Consider the following 3,371-nt stretch of genomic DNA (forward strand, 5'->3'; position numbering starts at 1 on the left):
TGTAAATTTTGGTCAATGACATGAGACAAAGTATGTGTGAACTGCTGTATGAAAAGTGAATTTACTCTGTAAATCTTCACCCAAATCAAAATAAAATTAAAAAAAAAAAAAATCACGCTTGCTGTGTTTGCAGCTAGAAAAGAGGTAACAATATATGAAAGCCTGCCATGTCTAAGACTGAGAAAGTTCATCTTATTTAAACCTCCCAATCATGATATGAGATAATGTGGTAGTTAAGGTTATATGTCAACTTGCCTGGGCCTGGTTTTGAGTGGCTGGGCAGCTGGATTTAGTTATTCCCCTTTGTGAGACTGGTAATCAACTCCTCCATGATGAAATCTACTGAAGCAGGTGAGTAGCTGCCATAGGGTTGGAGTCTGCTTCCAGCACATACAGAAGTTTTGAGAAAGGTCTCAACAGCTTTCAGCATGCTTGAATCCTGCATGTAGCTGAGTTGTTGTTCAGCAGTCTGCCATGTTGTCTGCTGATCTTGGGACCCTTAATGGACTGGAATCAATGGCCTGCCACGTGGTTTGGTAATGTTTGGACTGCACTTTTTACCTGTCGACCTTGGGTTTGTCAGCCTCAGCAGCCAACAACTGAGTGAAATCTCCAGCTCCAGTGGGCTGGGAACAAGAGACAGAGCTGAAGCCCAAGGTCGAGGGGCTTTCACTCAGCCCCTAGAGCCTGGCACTTTGAACTCAGACTTTTAGCCTCCAAAACTGTAAGAGAATAAACTCCTGTCTGTTAAAGATATCCACCTGTGGTACTTTTGTTACAGCAGCATGAAGTAACCAAAACAGATAACTATGATTATATCTGTTTTAAAGTGAAAATCTGAGATTGGGATGTGTTAGCAAAGCTGAGATTAGAGCCAAAGGCTGTTTTACTCCAAAAATCATAGATTTTTCCTTTCACCATTCTGTTTACTGTCTTCCTATTAGTATAAATTCAATGGAATAGATTCTAACAATAGAATTTCTGGCAATTTGTGGGGCAAATACTTGTGGTGGAAGAAAACGTTTTCACAAGACAGCTGCCTATCCTATCTATGTTTCAGTTCATCCTGAGTCAGGCAATGTGACTTCAATGCTTATTTCTTTTCCTCCTCACTGAATGACAATTACATATGAGAAAGAGGCAAGAGGAAAGTTTTGAAAGAATCAGTCAATAATGCTAGAGAATTTCACCATAGTGGTAAAGCCTCTGGAAACCATGTTCAAGAAGAACAAGTAAAGAATAGGTAGGTCTGTTATGAGAAAGAATATTTATGGGAGATTCTAACATGCTCAAATATTTCAACTCTACAATGAAGAACTAGGGAATAGGAATAGAACTGATGAATTCAAGTTTCCAGAAGACAGATCCTAAGAATAGCTACCTAACAATTGTTAAAAGATCAGAGGCTTTTCACTTCCCATCTATCTTTGCTTTTCCATCTTGGTACGGAGTAGTTGGCAGCAGGTCAGCAGTAAGCCATAGGGAGAAGGGGGAGCTAAGTGAAGAGATGTGTTCACTGGACCCGAGAGTTCTGTGGGGTCAGAAGTAATTAGTAGGCCTCCTAGAGGGTGAGAAGGCAGAGGAGGTGAGTAAAAGAGATGGCCAGCTTGGTTGGGAAAGTTGTTACATTGAACAAATTAGCATTAAATAAGTAAATGATGAAATCAGTAAATATATCAAGAATAAGAGAGCCAGATTTCTCATTGTTAGAAAAAAAAAATTAGATTTTAGATTGGAATTGGAGATGTAAGTATGAACCAGCTCATCGTTTTTGACAGATAGATAGAGAAATAAGTGTGTGTGTGTGTGTGTGTGTGTGTGTAGAAATGCATCAAATTCTTAGTTCTTTCTGCTGAGAGTATTGAACCAATGTTAACTTCCTAAGTGGAAAGGTTGTGTACTGGTTACGTAGGACAGTATCTTTGTTATAGGAAAATATTCACTGGGATATTTAGGGCTGATAAAATATTATGTTTGCAACTTGTAGTATATGAGGATGGTGAGGATGATGCTGGACCAGGCAATGTTTCATTCTGCTGCATATTGGATCACTATGAATTGAAACTGATTCAACAGCACCTAACCACAACATATATATGAGAGACAGGGAGAGAACACATGTGGTGAAATGTTTACAATTGCAAAAAGAAAAAAAAAATAAGAGAGAGATAGAAGTAATTCTTTGCACTATATTTGCAAATTTATTTAGTTTTGAAAGTGTTTTATTTTGGTTACCTAGTGCCACTCTAACTATAATATACCACAAATGGAATGGCTTGAGCAAACAGGAGTTTATTCTCTTACAGTTTGGAAGAACATATCAGGCCATTGATTCAAGTCCATTGAAAGACCCAATATTGGCAGAACATGGCAGGCTACATGCAGGGTTCAAGGAAACCATAAGCTAGAGACCTTCCTCAAAGTTGCTTCCTACATACTGGGAGCAGACCACATCCCTAAAGCAGCTGCTAAGCTGCATCAGAAGATTCCACTATGAAGTTAATCACCAATCTCACTATAAGGAATAACTACATTAGCTGCACACAGGCCCAGCCAAGTTGACATACAATCTTAACCATCACGTATGTTAAAGTAAATAATTAAAAAATAAAAAAATGCTTTGGGACAAAGGGTTCCTTGAAATGTCCCAGAGAATTCTTGCACTGAGTGGGAGGTTTTACTGGATAATCCATCATTTCAAACTTGGAACCTATGATTTATAAATCATAAATTGGATACAGTGCAGTAGAGTAAACTATGAGCCATGGTCCCCAAAATTTAAAGGACTATCAAGATGTTTAAGGGGTTTAAGAAGGCTACCAAAATCTTTGCAAAGACCCTTAACCATCATTCCATCCATGGGGGAAGCTCTGGTAGCATAGTGCCTAAGGCACTTGACTGCTAACCAGAAGGCTGGTGGTTCAAACTCACCAGCCACTCCTCGGAAGGAAGGTTGGGAAATCTACTTCCGTAGTGATACTGCCTTGGCAACTGAAGGAGGGGTCACTATGAGTCAGGTCCAACTTGACGGCACATAACAACAACAACAACATCCATTTAGTATTTATTGAAGGCATATGCATGCAATTACAGGTGAGGAGAGACAATCCAGGGACGCCAGAGTAGCAGGCCAGAAGAACAGGAGAAAGGGGATAAAAGCCTCGAACCCGGACAAAAGAGCAGTCAGGCCCAGGGTTACAGGTGAGGAGAGACAACACAGGGATGCCAGAGTAGCAGGCCGGAAGAGCAGGAGAAAGGGGATAAAAGCCTTGAACCCAGACAGAAGAGCAATCAGCCGAAGGGATTAGGTGAGGAGGGGAAACTCAGGCCCGTCCAGAGTAGCAGGCAGGAAGAGCAGGAGGAAGGGGATA

The sequence above is a fragment of the Orycteropus afer genome, unplaced genomic scaffold (genome assembly GCF_000298275.1).
Source record: "Orycteropus afer afer isolate SDZICR_OR568_19922 unplaced genomic scaffold, OryAfe1.0 scaffold00168, whole genome shotgun sequence".
NCBI classification, from domain to species: Eukaryota; Metazoa; Chordata; class Mammalia; order Tubulidentata; family Orycteropodidae; genus Orycteropus; species Orycteropus afer.